The 16439-nt window shown below is 41.5% G+C and overlaps 1 pseudogene; it reads left to right on the top strand.

Annotated features, from left to right (window-relative positions):
- The first annotated feature begins 11758 nt into the window (after positions 1-11758).
- LOC127186664 (glyceraldehyde-3-phosphate dehydrogenase-like) lies at positions 11759-12618 on the top strand (annotated as a pseudogene).
- The last annotated feature ends 3821 nt before the right edge of the window (positions 12619-16439 follow it).

Here is a 16439-nt window from a genome sequence, read left to right as displayed (position 1 = left end):
TTCAGATACATAAAATTCTCTTTATCCATATGCCTAAAATGGTCTAACATTCCAACAGAAATAAAGGTGTGCCACCTGAAAACAGGTACATTCTAGGAGTCATGAACTGTTCTTCAAGGAAGCCTTCTTCTAGCTAGTGAGACTAATGGGTGTGGAGCTGACCCATACACCAGAGGGGTGACGGTCTTCAGCGGTTCTTCTCAGTCCAGAGACTTTTCGGATTCTACCCTACAGGAAGAACATGCTTCTCTGAGACAATTCGTAGATCTCAGATATTCAGTGTGATGAATGTACCTTATCTGGTGTTTCTCAAACTATGTTCTAAGAAGCCCTCTATGTTCTATAAAAGTTTCCCAAAGTGATCAGAAGAGTTCACATACTGGTGCATTCTTTTGCCTTCCTCACTGGGGCTTGCCTAAAACCCAGGAAGTTTTTGTCCCGGAATCAGACCAAATAGAGCTCAGTGACTTGCAAAGGATTCAGGAAGCCGGAAGGAAGAGGGTGGTCATATAAAGGAGGTGAAGCCCAACTGCCAACCAGAGATATGGACGGAATAAAAGCAAAGGTCAAAAGGGAGATTTGCTCTCTGAATCGAGGTCAGGATGCCTGAATGGAGGAACAGCATACTTCAGACACCCACACCTCCTTAGACTTCAGTGGCAGTGTATAAATTGGAATGGCCATCAGTAAGGCTGCTTGATAACTTAGCACTGCTTCTCGAAATAGTGGTTAGTAGTCATGCATCCCTACTTAGTACTTCTGCCTAAGGATTCTATTTTGGCTTTTATTTGATTTGATAAAAGAAAAAAATAGAAAACCTACAAGTGAGTACAATCTTTCTATTTCAAGAAAAAGATACAGAAGCCCATAAACACAGCTTATCTAAGACCAAAAATATCAAGTAGAAAGCTGAAATCAGAACCAGGACTTTTGGGTTCTACTCCCCCACAGCACCCAAGTTCCAGACCCTGGTGCTCTCAACTCCATCGTCAAAGACTGACCATGCCTCACTTTCACTTATATTTCTATTTCTGATGAGCAATGGAGACCAGTGAGTTATTTGATTTCTGCAGCATCAACACCCCACTTAAAAAGCAGCCTAGCCCTCATGCTCCCACATTATTGTGCTCATCTACACACATAAAACCACAGCTTGGCAGAATATGAGCTTCTGGCTCCATGTGGGTCCCCACTGCTCCTCACATCCATTCGTTTGCCTACCCCATGCTCCTTTGAAATGCCTCTCTGGCTTGCAGGATGATGCAGCCTGCTAGCCAGCTGCCAGCCAGCTCTTTCACAAGTTTGCCTTGTTGCAGTGACAGGGCTATATCAAAGTCCAGATGCTTCTGCATAAATAAATAGCTCATCTGGGATCTGGAAAGAGTCCAACTGAATATGATAGCAAAGGCTGGGTAGAACCATAACCAAATGGTACACAGCTGGAAACTGTTAAGTTAGGGATAAGGAACAGGGATATTACTGGAAGAAAAGAGAAAAATAGGATGAAAAAAATCAAACCAGTCATTACTGTTACGTGGAGATTTCTGAATTAAAATCACAAAGAAGCAGAGCTACGGTTTATATCAGAGTTGAATTAAGAACATTTTTCAAATTTAATAATTTATAATAATTGACCTTAAAACAAGAGGCTTAGCTGGGCTAAGAATGTTGCATGGCTTCCTTGGATGGATTGTGGAGGGGTCCCATTCTGGTCATCTGACTCTATAAATAGCATCATGGTAAGCAAGTTTAAGGGGTTCAACTCTGTACTGATGACCATCCCCGGGCTCCCTTCCTGGGATTCGGCAGCCTTTCGGAAGCTATGTGAGCTCACCTGAACACATAGAATTAAATTGGTGTTCAGGGAAAAGAATATCCAGTCGCATTACTCCTTCCCAGCCCAGAACCTAAGCAGATAAGTCACAAAGACAATCAGCAGTGGCTGTAGAGGCAACTGTTGGTACCCATGCCTCCAGCCTCTGAAAACTGGGGTAACATCACTACAGAGAGGACAGAGGAGATGAAGTTTGTATACAGAGGACATTAGGAGAGAGAGAGAGAGAGAGGAGAGACAGACAGACAGACAGACAGATAGACAGACAGCAACAGAGACAGACAGACAGACAGACAGAGACAGAGAAACAGAGTGAGACAGAGACTCCTCCTGAATGGAAAACCGTCTTAATAGTGACTTGATTTAATCTCCTGGATTAAAAATATCCAAATGAAGTCATTGCTAAGAGATGCCAGACTCCAGGCTTTTCAACCAAAGCACATATCATGAGGCAGAGGTTCATTCTATCCTCTTTGTACTGTGTGTGTGTGTGTGTGTGTGTGTGTGTGTGTTTGTGTGTATGTTTTCCTGGTTTCTGGTAGGCAATGTAGGCTGGATCCTAAAAAATCTCCAACCAATCTGAGGCTGAACTTTGAGAATGCCAAGATGAAGGCTTGTGTAAGTTAGATGGCTACACAGAATGAGCTTACCTCTATGACTATTTTTGTATAGTTTGGCCAGAAATCTAGGTATTCTGTATATTCAGGAATCTGAATGGATAAATCCTTTCCCTTTGAATCTTATTGGGAATAGTTTCCAATTGGCAATAAGTACTTACAGAAGCCATCAAAATGACTGACCCATAACTCAAGTAGTAGTCGACTACTAAGTGGTACATACCAACAGCTGTAGTGTGGAAGAGAAGCCAGTCAATCTTCACAATACCACGTATTAAGATTCTGCCATAATTTATTAAAACTAACATGTGGAATGTAATTATACATTGATATGATCCCACCTTAAGTAAAGTTTTGTTTGTTCAGGAAATATTTAAGGTTGGCAATGTAGCTCAGTGTAGGCTGCTGACCTATTATGAGTGAGACTCTGGGGTCAAATCCTAACACTGAAAGAAAAAATATTTATTGAGTAATCTAAGAGCCAGACTTTATGCTGGAAGTTGGGGACATATACTGTAGAACACATCCAAGGAAGTCATTCACTCCGTTCCAATTAATATCTTGGAATACTGGTCAATTCTAGGACCAAAGAAAACTGCATAGGTCAATAAATATCTCATTCTTCAAAATGAAAACAAAATTGTGTTTTAAATCTTAACATTGTGCCATTTCAAACACACAAACTATATGACAGAAAGTAAATTGTAATTCTTTCTGTAGTCTGATAGTTAATCTGTGGCTTAAAACCTACTGCAAGACAACCCAAATTACTATTTGGTTGAAAGAGAATTGGGAAGATTGAGCATACTGGAGGATATGTTCCAGGAAGCAGAAGCATTTTCTAATTCAAAATTCACAGTTCAGGAGCTGAAATAGGGTTGAGTGCCGTTTGTTGGTCAAAATGGAATTGCTGTGTGACAATAACACACGTCATTTACAGTATATCCTGAAATCACAGGCTGAAATCACATGACTTGTGTCTCTCTTTGGTTTAGTTTCAGAGTGGGAGGTTTCTCCACTTAGCTCTTTAGATGTTTCTCCACTTTGTAGCATGGAGAAGGCTATGCCCACTGATTACCATGCCAGGTTCCCTTGCCCTTAGGCTTCCAAGATTTAAAAAAAAATCATGGTGGAGGGGAAGGGTGGGGCAGTTAAGCCCAGGCCTCCCTCTCTATATCAGCAACACTGTCTGTCAAAGACCAATTTCCCTCCATCTTATCCAAACTTTAAGAAATGGTCTTTTCTTATAGCTAAGTCCGCCATCTGTTTCTTGCCATGGCAACACAGGGATTTCATATTATCTCAGGTTTTGTACCTTCAGAGAAGCTTTCTAATTTTCTTATTATACTGTTTCAAGTTTGTATGGCTTAAATCTGCATTAAAAAGCAAGACACTTCGAAAGATCCATTGGCCCATCTGAATTAGTAACATGATAAAGATGGCTTACAATTCAGGTCTTAGATGTTACTCTAGAGCTTAAAATAATAACACCGGGGGCAGGGCTCCCTTTTACGCTTTACTTTAAGCTTTAATAGTACTTGAATGGTTGTCCCATGAGTCTTTCTGCCCTGACTACATTTATTCCTTGGCAAAAGGTCCACAAATTAGAGCAGTTGTCTCTCTGGCCTTACTAGTTATTGGAAATGTACTCCAATAACCTCTGAAATAGCCAGAAATGGACACATGGCAGCTCACTTCCTTCCACTACAGCATAAGATTTGATTTTATTGCTCTGATTTTATCATTTAGCCCTCTTAGGAGAGGTCACTGATTGAGTAGTAGACAGTTTGGCTTCTATTGCAGCTCTGCAAAGCCAAAGCACACAATTTGGCCATGAGACAAATGGGGGTCTGTCACCAGGAGTCATGGCACATCTGCAGATTTATGGACACAAGCCATCCTTTCAGCATTTCCCACCTCCATCTGAAACTCCCTATCCATCCATTCTTCTCATTTGTGTCATTTCCACTTTCTCATTTGTAAGGAAATTCATTCTGGAAAATAGTGAGAGAGGGCAGCCAACGATTTCCTGAGATTCATGTCCAAAGGTTACGGGTCTGATGGAAAGGCATGATGAGCAGTCGCCTATCGCTTGATGAGCAGATGCTGTGATGTTCTGGCTAAACACTGACTTCACAATCAGAGCAGGATTTCAGCCCACATTCCACATCCTTTATCACGTGGATCTGTTGCCTAAGGGGTCTTCTCAGAGTTTTATTGCTATGAAAAGACACCATGACCAAGGCAACTCTTAGAAAAGCAAACATTTAATTAGGGTTAGTTACAGTTTCAGAGGTTTAGTCCATTATCCTCATGGCAGGAAGCATGCAGTGTGCAGGCAGACATGGTGCTGGAGCAACTGAGAGTTCTACATCTTGGTCCAAAGGAAGCCAGGAGGAGACTGGATGAGTTTCACACTGGGCATAGCTGAAGCATAGATCTCAAAGCCCCACTCCACAGTGACAATCTTCCTCTAACAAGAACACACCTCCTCGAATAAGGCCACACCTCCTAAGAGTATCACTCCCCATGGGCCAAGCATTTAAACACATGACTTTATGGGGGCCATTCCTATTCAAACACCACAGGGTGCAAGCCTCAGTGTTTTTTTTCCATAAACTGGTATTTTAAAATACCTATAGCAACAGCTGTTGAGAAAGCAGAGGGAAGGTGTAGTTGGGAAAGTCTTAGCACACATAGTTTGTAGTTCAGTGAGGACTCAGTGGATGCGGACATTAACAAACAGTATGCCTCTTGGTATCTTTCAGCACTCGCTTCAGCTCCCACAACCTGACCAGAATGGACATTTTTTTTTTATCATTTTCATATATCTAAATTTTCAAATTCCCTTGGTTACGGTTTTCCGATGGACACAGCTCTTAGCCACATAAATTCATCATTATGGAAGAATGGGACTAGAGAGATGACTCAACAGTTAAAATCCTTGCCATGCAAGCAAAAGAGGTGATTTAAATGTAGGATGGGCATGTTAGCTCATTTGCATTCAATTCTAGCCTCAGAAAGCAGAGGTAGAAATCTCATCCCAGACCACAGAGCAAGGTAAGTCTAGTTTGGATAGGTGAGCTCTTAGTTTGAGAGACCCTGCTTCAAAGAACATAGGAGAACAATCAAAGATTCTGAATATCAAGTTCAGATCTCTCTCTCTCTCTCTCTCTCTCTCTCTCTCTCTCTCTCTCTCTCTCTCTCTCTCTCTCTCTCTCTCTCTCTCTCCACCACACACACACACAGGCATACATGTGCACTTACATGCATGCATGAACCCCACACATGTGAACATACACACACAAATATACATGAAAAATAGTTAAGAAAGGGAGGATGAACTTAGCCGGCCAAAGTATTTCCTTTTTAAACTCATTACATTTTAAAGATGATAGGTGAGACCCAGATGGACTTTTCTGATGTGTGCCTGAATCAAATAGGACCAGAGTAATGCCGTTAACCACATAAAACTGCCTAGCAGATAATCCTTTGTTTCCCTGACTGCTGATAACTTCTCTACTGGAATTATTTTTGTTCTTTATATTTTGTATGCTCAAATTTGTGAGATTCAAATGTAATTTGTCTTAGGGTTACTATTGCTGTAACAAAACACCATGGCCAAAGCAACTTCTGGAGAAAAGGATTTATTTCACTCACAGTTCTAGATAACAACCATTCATTATCAAATGTGATGAGGGCAGGAGCCCAGAGGCAGGAGCCAATGCAGAAGCCATAGTGGGCTGCTGCTCACTGGCTTGCTGCTCATGTCTTGCTCAGCCTGTTTTCTTATAGAACCCAGGACCACCATCCCAGGGATGGCTCCAACCACCCACAATGTCAGGGACCTCCCTATCAATCACTAATTTAAAAAACGCCTTACAGCTGGACCTTATGGATGTGTTTTCTCAATTGAGGCTTCCTTGAGAATGACTCTAGTTGGTGTCAAGTTGACATAAAACTAGCCAGTACACAATTCTTTGAGTGAATGGATATCACTAAAGAAATTCAGGCAAAGAGTATATAGCTTTAGAGCTGAGACCATCCCAGAAGTGTGTAGGTAGAGAGGGAGGACACATCTATCTCAGAGCTTCTTGTGTATTCTGGATCTAATTATTGGCAGTCAACCTAGGAGAGGACCTGAGCTTCCACATCTCTATTCAGTGCTGCTGAGCAAAGCCCACACTTTAGTTCTGAGAAGACAAAACCCTTATGCCAAGTTCTGAGGAAAAGCAGCCATGAAATGTTCTTTTGTGCTTTGCCCTCCCTCCTAACATAGTGTCTAGGATAGTTAATGCACACCTAACAATAGTTTTCTGAGGGTGTTTTTATGCTAACTGCTGGCAGCAAAGCAAAAAGACACAATTATATTAATGAAATATGGGAAGATTTCCAAGTGTTTAATGTTTATTTGAGTGGGTAGACAGTCAACTCTCAGGTTGTCCATCCTAGATTAGGTGTTGCTCTCTAGAAATTGCAGGTTCTAAGGGACTATCTAGTCACCTTTCCTCCGCTGAACTATTTTAATTCAATAAATGATAGGTCAATTGTGTGAGAGCAATTGACTGACTCCAGGACTCTCTGATGGTGCTGGCAGATCAACACCATGCCCCTTATAAAAGAACGCCAGATTTCCTCAGTTAAATATGTTCTTTTCCATGGACAGACATGGGAGTGGAGGCACTGGGCAGTAGCTCCTATTTCCTACCACCCCACATATCTAAGCCACTCCAAACATACAGTGCCCTTATCTGGGTTAGAATTGACTAAGATGCCTCTTGATTTCCATCTCTTTTTCCTAAGTGTTGTGTGTTGGGAAAGGAAAAGGGATGTTACATGAGGAAGAAACCATAAGAAATAACAGTGAGAATGATTTTTCTATGAGCCAAGCAAGTCTATGCCAGTTTTTGGAGTTTGTTTTTGGTATTTTTGGTTTTTGACTTTTGGGTTTTTTGTGGATTGAGTCATCGAGTTCTCATGCTTTTTCACGGAACACAGTTATTATCCTGTTCTTGTAGATGAGGGAACATTAGCAGAAAAATAGCTAAGTAATTTCTCTAAAGTTTCATAACGTAAAACTTGACTGCTGCAACTCAAACATAGTCTAGTACTGGGGCCCTTGTTACACTAATGAGGATTTACTCTCTGTGTTGACAAGAACTGAATGCATTAATGATTGAAGGTAAGAAGTCTCAATTCAAGGCTGGCAGTCTGTCCAGGTTGTGACAACATGCATAGGTTGGGTGGCATACGAGAGATTTATTTCTTGATGGTCTGGAGGGTAAAAAAAGTCTAGAATCTAGGTGCTAATGGGTGCTCTGGCTTCTTTTAGATGTTTTGTCATGAAAGAGAATAGATGAACTGGCTTTCTGGGGTCTAATTGGATCCCAAAGCCATCATCTTCCAACATCTTCATATTTGTGCTGAAGGCTTCAAGACACGAATGGGAAGATAAGCACAAACTTTCAGACCACAGCAGTTCAACTAGTTCCTCAAGTAAGCCTAGAACGTGCAAGTTTTCAAACTATGGGTTAACAGCAGCTACTTCTATAACTAAGGTGAGGCAGGTATTTTGCAAGAACAGCTTAGCAAACTAGTACCCAAACTAAAATGAGCTATGTACGCACAAACCCTTCTCCAAACAAAGCAACCAATCCCACCACTCCCACATGCCTAGTGACACTGCAAGAGCCCCCTTAGGTGTAGCCTTTGGTGACACCTGCACCCTGAACCATTCTGTAACCATAGGCAGTTGATGGCCTAGACCAGTTTTGAGTGCATGTGCAGTAAGGCCGCCCGTGTCCTATGAATGAGCCTTAAGAGAAAACCCCTAGTTACTGTCTTATGCCTATGTATAAGATATACATTAGATTGGATATGCATGTGATTAAAGTTAGATGCATCATGGGAAAGGATATGTACAATGTGAAAGGTTACATAATCCAATCTACCAATCAAATCAGAAAGCCCTTGCCACCCCACCCTTAGGAACCAACTCCTCCCGCCTCTGAACTGATAAGACAAAGCACCAGGCAGTCATGGGAGCACTTAGACAATCTCAAGAGAGCCTGTTGCTCCTTTCTAGGTATCTACTCTGTCCTTTGCCTTTGAATAAACCCCTTCTTGTTTCGTTATTTGTGTATGCTTCATTGATTCTTTGTCTAAAAACCTGGAAAGACCTGGCTCTAACAGAGACCACGGCTAACAAAGAGAATCTCTCACGCAATTATGCTAGATCTAGACTACTGCATGAAAAATGAATAGCATCCTAGAAATTCAAAGCAATAAATGTAATTCTCATATTTCCATGGGTTAGGCTAGCACAGTTGAACTGGCTTCTCTGTTCAGAACTCAGAGCAGCATCAAGCTACCGGCTAAGACTGGGGCCTAAGTGGAGGCATAGGCGATCTTCTAAGAGCACAAGGTTGTTGACAATATTCAGTTCCTTGTGCTTTTCCAAAAGCACTGCACATCATGACTGGTATGTCTCTCAGGCCAAAAGAAAGTATATATTTTCAAGGCTTTGACCCAGAATAATCTGTCACAGGTGTGGCATCTCCTCACGTTTTTAGGGCCTTTCCCCAATCATGGGGAAGAATATAGACCATGTGTACATGGACAGCTAGGAATTTTATGTGTGATTGCAGAATTTTGCCTCCCCTGGAAACAATGAATGTGATGTCTTCTGGGGTGATCTTGACCTGGCTTCAAGGGACTCTGACAAGGCACTGCTGTAGCAAGAATTCAATTTCACTGGGGGAAAAAGAACCTTTTAAACCCACTCAAAGTTAATTTTTAAATTGCTTGACATTTAATGTATAAGGTTTTAAATGTTGGGATATAGAGTGGATGTTTTGTGCTTGAACTATTTTGCTTCCATTTCTTCAGATTAAAAGGAAGGCAGATCAGCTCTTCCTTGCTACAAAGCACCCACTGCTTTCGCTGTTGTTTCAAGGACAAAGTCAAGGACAAGTAGGGCAAAGGTTAATATGGATTGCTGAACCAAAGACTGAAATGGCTCAAGTTCATTCCAAATTTGTTAATTATAATTCCAAATTATCATTTTATATTTCAGGGTCCTCAACAATGTTGAACTCTAAAAGGTTGATAAAGACCTCACTAGTAAATACTTCAGGAGAAGCAGGAACCATCCCTTTCATATAAAATGTTCTGTCTCTTTATCAAAGCAAAGGAAAATCGCTTCAAAAAATATGTGAAAATCTTAAAAATCCAAATCTAAGAGATCTGAGCCAGAAACTTTTTTATTGCAAGTTTGATCAGAAATTCACACAGGCACTGGGAGTGTCCAATTATGTTTCTGTCTTCGCATCCCACTAGAAAAAAAGAGAATGGAAGGCAAACAAAAGCGAGAGAGAGGACTTCTTTCTAAGGAGAGAATCAGTAGAGTTTAGTAACAAGGTTGGTGGACAACAGAAGAGACCTACCCAGCCCGTTAAAGAGGTTAGAATAAAGCAGTGCCAATAACAGAGCCAGGAGGAAGAGCCTTCCTGGCTCCACGCAAAGGAATGCGCAGTAACCGGACCTTGGTGGGGTGTCCCTTGCTGTTAGCTGTGGGAAGAGCATCTGGGAAGAGAGCCAATGAAGAAGCACACACAGGAGTGTGCCAACAGTTCTGCCTCGTGATTACAGACTTGCAGACAGATCCGACAGAGAGTTACTCCACTTAAATATTCAGGAGGACTAAAGGGTAGGTTTCAAGGTAGACTCATCGCTTTAATGAACGTGCAGACTATTGAAAGAATATGCCCAAGAATTCCACCAAATTTGGATGAAGAAGCCATAGGGGAAAACATTATGGCAGGAATAGATCGGGTATCTTGTTTGTATATGATTGCAGAACTACTTTATAATGGATAACTGAAGGGAGATAAACCTGCTTCTGTTTTGATCCCACTTGTGGGATGGAGAAGAGGGCAGGATGTTTACCGCTTAGATGTGAGAAAAAAGGATGTTTTTTCACTTAAAAGTCACATCCTTGAACAGACTGAGTGTGTGTGTGTGTGTGTGTGTGTGTGTGTGTGTGTGTGTGTGTGTGTGTGTGTATGAGCTCAAAACAGAAGAGGCTTTTAGTTGGGACTTGGTTTCTGGCTGTTCATCCCTGCACTTCAAGAGGCTCCTAAGGAGAACTGCTCCAGGGAAAGCTTCAAGGCTTTGGACTCCAACTGAGGCTTGAGGTTCCAGCTGCTGCTCCTGGTTCCAGCAGCAACTTTGGTGGTTGTGCTGGTCTGCTGAAATCCTGCTGACTACGCCAGGAGAATCATGTCTCGGAACCGATATCCTTAAGGTTTCATTATAGTGTTCTTTGATATCCGTTCCAGATTGTTTGGGTTAGCCGGGTTGTTAGGGAAGTAGGCTCATTTAATACATTGATAATAATATATATGGATAAGAAAATTGAGCCTACAGATAACCACTTCAGGAACTCATCCCCGGGGAAGACTACTAATAAATTCTCTCTCTCTCTCTCTCTCTCTCTCTCCTCTCTCTCTCTCTCTCTCTCTCTCTCTCTCTCTCTCTCTCTCTCTCTCTCTCTCTCTCTCCTCTCACACACACACACACACACACACACACACCAGGTTTTAGTTGTTTGTCCAGCAGTGCAACCTCTTGAGGTTTTCCTTCCACATTAGCATGTCTGTTGAGATGTTGTTTACACAAACCATGCTAAACAGACTCAACAGGCTGTGTTCATATATTTATACATTTTATGTATGTAAAATATTAATCAAAAAGAGACCATCAGTTGGAAAGGAAATGAAGGGAAGACATGGAAGGAGAACAGGAAAGGGAGGAAGTGACATCATTATAGGTAAAATTGTACAAACCTAGCAGGTTATATTTAGGAATATAACAACAATTAATGAAAAAAGAGACCATGAATTTTAAAGAGAGCAAGGCGGGCTACACCTGCAGATCTGGGGTGAGAAAAAGGAACAGGGTGAATGATGTAATTGTCCTATAATCTCAATAGTATACGAAATGAGTTTTCAAAATGAAAGCAAAAACTAAATTAATTAATTTAAAAGAAGCACACAATGGAGCAGATTAAAAAGAATTAAAAAGAACCAGGCCTTGTTGGCTCACCCCTTTAATCCAACACTTAGGAGGCAGAGGCAGGCAGATCTCTATGAGTTCAAAGCCAGCCTGGTCTACAGAGCAAGTTCCAGGACAGCCAAAGCTATACAAAGAAAGCTTATCTCAACCCCCACTCCCCCAAAAAATTAGAGAAAAAAGATTGTAAAAAAAATTGATATTAAATATATTAATTAAACATTTTAATTTAAAAATGCTCATCTTTGGCTCTCTGTTCCTCCCTGTTCCAGAGTCAGCCACATCTTTCTCATGCAGTGTCAGCCTTATCTCTGGACACGATGGTGAACGAAGTAACAGATTTAGCCGTATGGGGCACCTGGTTACCAGGGCTTGCTTCTTATCTGGCAAAATGGACATTGTTGCCATAAATGACAATTTCATTGACCTCCACTACATGGTCTACATGTTCCAGGTTGACTCTACCCATAGCAACTTCAATGGCACAGTCAAGGCTGAGAACAGGAAGGTTGTCATCAACGGGAAGCCCATCATCATCTTCTACAAGCAAGATCCTGCTAACGTCAAATGTGGTGATGTTGGTGCTGAGTATGTTGTGGAGTCTACTGGTGTTTTCACCATCATGGAAAAGGCCAGGGCCCACATGACGGGTGGAGCCAAAAGGTTCATCATCTCCACCCCTTCTGCCGATGCCCCCATGTTTGTGATGGGTGTGAGCCAGGAGAAGTATGACAGCTCACTCAGGATTGTCAGCAACGCTTCCTGCACCACCAACTGCTTAGTCCCCTGGCCAAGGTCATCCACGACAACTTTGGCATTGTGGAAGGACTCATGTCCATAGTCCATGCCATCACCCCTACCCAGAATACTGTGGAGGGTCCCTCTGGAAAGCTGTGGTGTAATGGCCATTGGGCTCCCCAGAGCATCATCCCTGCATCCACTGGTGCTGCCAAGGTTGTGGACAAGGCCATTCCAGAGCTGAATGGGAAGCTCACTGGCATGGCCTCCTGTGTTCCTACCCCTAACGTGTCAGTGGTGGATCTGACATGCTGACAGGAGAAACCCACCAAGTATGATGACATCAAAAGGTGGTAAAGCAGGCATCTGAAGGCTCACTAAAGGGCATCCTGGGCTACACTGAGGGCCCACTAAAGGACATCCTGGGCTACACTGAGGACTAGGCTGTCTCCTGAGACTTTAACAGTGACTCCCACTCTTCCACCTTTTATGCTGAGTCTGGCATTGCTCTCAATGACAACTTTGTAAAGCTCATTTCCTGGTATGACAATGAATATGGCTATAGCAAAAGGGTAGTGGACCTCATGGTCTACATGGCTTCCAAGGAGTAAGAAGTCCTGGATCACTCACCCCAGCAAGGACACGCACAAGAACAAGAGAGAGGCCCTTGGCTGCTAAGGAGTCCCTGTTCTAACTTAGCCACTGATACCAACATCTCTCCTCACAGTTTCTATACTAGACCCCCAGAATAACAGGAGGGGCCCAGAGAGCCCTACTTTCTTGAATACCATCAATACAGTTCACTTCACCTAAAAAATGATCATCTTTTGAAGAAATTCATCAGGTATAGGCCTTGGCTTGCCTATGGATCAATGAGCCATATCTCCTTACCTCCTAGGCTAGAGATCTAATTTTTTTTTGTTGTTTTGTTTTTTTGTTTTGTTTTGTTTTGTTTTTCTAGACATGGTCTCTCTATGTAGCCTTGGCTATCCTAGACTCACTTTGTCACTTTGTAGACCAGCATGGCCCCAAATTCACAGTGATTCTCCTGCCTTTGCCTCCCAAGTGATCTAACTCTTGTGAGCAAAGACAAAGAACTTCTGTTTGAACTGTGATTAAGGTTTAGAAATCTCTGACTTCTAAGCTCCCAGCCTAGAAACCTACAAATCAAAATCTAAAGGAAAATAATAGAAAGCTAAAGACATAATCCTAAAATTTCATTTATTTAAAATTCACACATTCACACCCCACCACACAAATATGTTCTTTATTCCTCTCTTACTTTTCATCTTCTGAATGACAGCTTTGCCTTGACTGGTTTATCCTGCAAGCTTTTTGTCTCCATTCTCTGCTCACAGAAAAATAAGAGAAAAAGCAATTAAACAGGAACCCCACTCAGAAAAAAAAAAAAACACATTATGAGAAAACGGCTCTTCTCTTTTCATCAAGAAAGGAAATAATTCTGGTTCAAGAAGCCAAAGGTAATTTCACTCATAAATTACACATTTTGGCCACATGGGGTTTTAGCACAAATTGAGGATGGAATTTAAGTTCACTTCTCCTTCCTCTGAATTTGGTTTTTTGGTTTTTGTTTTGTTTTGTTTTTTGTTTGTTTGTTTTTGAAAGAAGGATGTTTCCCTTAAAGCATTTAGTATTTGCCTCCAAGTGCTGCCTGCTCACTTTGTCTACAGCAGAGCCTTTGGGATACAAATGCTCTCAATAGATCACAGTTTGACGCTTAAAAAGCCATGTTTATCCCAAAATGTCTGGTTGCTTTTTCATTCAGCAGATACAATAGTCAATTTCTTGTCCAGACCTTTTTTTATTTCAAAGAAAACAAGCTTTATCACTTGAAAACCTATGCAGTGTCATAAAACCAGGTCAGTATTAGAAGCGTGCAACCACATAGATTAGTGTCAGGTATGATGCATGATTTAGAGTCCAGAAAGATTAGGCTCTGAGGACCATAGCCATTAACTCCAAGAACTGAAAAGCAAACCCACTCTTTCTTGCTTTCCCCTCATCATTGCCTCTGTCTGCATCTACATATTTACCTTCTTCCCACAAGTCTTCATTAACATCTCTTTATGAGGACCTTAATCTCTCCATTTGCTAACCTCCTTCAGAGCACATATTCAGAGCATATATTCAGCTGTTCTTTGAAATCTTCCCAAATGCTTTGTTCCTCAACATTCCTAAACAGTACATTGAAATTTTTTCTGGAATCCTCATTCCCCAACCTACCCATATGCTTAGCAATTATCTTCTCTGTGTAGAACATCAACCTCTCTTTCTTTATTAATTTCCTATCTCAATGATAGGACGTTGACAAACATCCAACAAACTCAAGAGTTGGCCTTTCAGGAGATGGCAAGAGACCCAGTGTGTAAAGGTATTTGGTGCCAAGATCAATGACCTAAGTTCAATCCCTGGGACTCTCCTGGTAGAATGAGAATATTGATTCCCTAAGCTTTCCTCTGACCTCCACATGTATGCTATGGCTTCTGCCTACATGATAGATAGATAGATAGATAATAGATAGATAGATAGATAGATAGATAGACAGACAGAAGAGAGAGAGGGAAAAAAAGAAACAATTGGTTTTTAATGCTACACAATCTATTTCCACAAAAACTGAATTAGACTTGAGTTTATCCTACCTCTGATACCTCCAGAACCTAATTCCTCTGCATTTGCTGTTGGCCAACTTTTCTTTTTCATTTCTTACTGAAATTATGTTTGTTGTTCTTTGTTTCACCACCTATATGTGATGACCAGTTCTGTGTCAGTGAAAAATAAACTTGACCACTGTGGTGCTTGGGGATAAAAAAAAAACCAGTTTCTTCTTCTGTAACACAACAAATGATATTTCTGTATAGCTCATCTCTTGATAGAAGTCATGCTGAAGTATTTATAAGTATAAATGTGCTACTCTAACAGCTGTTCTTTCCCTACTTGCTTCCTATTGAATCTCAAGAGTCCTTAAGACTCAGCTGAGAACTTCCTTTAGAAGCTTGACATCATCATTTAGACAGTTCCAGCTCAATAAACAAAAGACCAAAGCAGATAGGTAATAACACATACTATAGGTCTCTATTATCTCCCTAGCAAGGTATCTTAACTAAGACATTCCAGAAATGGTTAATTTAGCAGCTAGATTTTGTCTGAGCTGCAGTCTGGTTTTTTGTTGTCTTGTCTGTCTCCATATGGTCTCCAAATGCATGCCTAGACACCAAACTTCAGAGCCACTGAAAAATTCATTCAATTCTAAAATAATTTTCCTATTGTTGTTGTTGTTATTATTATTATTATTGTTGTTGTTGTTGTTGTTGTTGTTATCATCTTCTCTTTTGATTGAATCCATGGCCATAAATATATATACAAGTACTTTACTATTTTATTATGTCTCTAACACATTTTTTAAAATTTGTTTATTCACTATATCCTAGTTGTAGCCTCATGCCTCCTTACATCCCAGCCCATCCCTGCCTCCTCTCCCACATCACCCTCCTATATTCCTCAAAAGAGCGGAGCCCCCTTCTTATCCACCCTACTAGCTCATCAAAACCTATCAGGACTGTGTGTGTCCTCTTCCTCTGTGGCCTGGCAAGGCAGTCCTGCCAGGGAGAAGTGATTGAAAAGCTGGAAAGAGAGTCTATGTCAGAGAGTTCCAAATCCCCTTAATAGGGGACCCACATGAATCCTGAGCTGGCCCTCAGCTACATCTTTGTAGGGAGTCTAACTCTAGTCCATGGAAAGTCCTTGGTTGGTGCTTCAGTCTCAGCAAGCCCCAATAAGCCCTGGTTAGTTGGCTCTGCTGGTCTCTTGTGAGGCTCCTATCACCTCCACATTGTTTTCTCCTTTCCCCCACTTTTCCACAAGGTTCCTTATGCATTGCCCAATGTTTAGCTGGAGTCTCAGCATTTATTTTGAGGTGCTGCTTGGTGGAGCTGTCAGAGGAAAACTATGCTTGACTCCTGCCCACAAGCATAGCAGAGTCGCATTAATAACGTCATGAGTTGCTTTTCTCCTATGGGGTAGGCCTTCGGTTGGGCCGGGAATTGGTTGGACTTTCCCTCAATCTCTGCTCTATCTGCTCTATCTTTATCCCTGCACATCTTGTAGGTAGGGCCAGTTTTGAGTCAAAGTTTTGTGGGTGGTTTGGTGTTTCCCTCCCT

This window comes from Acomys russatus, unplaced genomic scaffold (assembly GCF_903995435.1).
Source record: "Acomys russatus unplaced genomic scaffold, mAcoRus1.1, whole genome shotgun sequence".
In the NCBI taxonomy this organism is placed as follows: Eukaryota; Metazoa; Chordata; class Mammalia; order Rodentia; family Muridae; genus Acomys; species Acomys russatus.
The sequence above is the reverse complement of the archived record's forward strand: the minus strand, read 5'-3'. Positions and strand labels throughout refer to the sequence as shown.